Source organism: Colobus angolensis, unplaced genomic scaffold (assembly GCF_000951035.1).
Source record: "Colobus angolensis palliatus isolate OR3802 unplaced genomic scaffold, Cang.pa_1.0 Scaffold31, whole genome shotgun sequence".
NCBI lineage: Eukaryota > Metazoa > Chordata > Mammalia > Primates > Cercopithecidae > Colobus > Colobus angolensis.
Genome location: NW_012116377.1, coordinates 6,925,398 through 6,925,647, shown reverse-complemented (window position 1 = coordinate 6,925,647; position 250 = coordinate 6,925,398).

The following is a 250-nucleotide window of genomic DNA, read 5'->3' as shown; positions in this document are numbered from 1 at the left end:
TTAAATCAAGTTTGTTGAAAGCATTAATCACACCCTCTCCATATTGCTTCTAATCTTTAAAATCCCTTTGTCTCCTGCAATTCAGCTCAAATATGGCTACTTTCATTAAACTCTGTTCAATTACCCTACCCCTGCCCCACAGCCAATAGAAATTATAATGCCATCCCCATCAAGCTACCAATGAGTTTCTTCACAGAATTGGAAAAAACTGCTTTAAAGTTCATATGGAACCAAAAAAGAGCCCGCATTG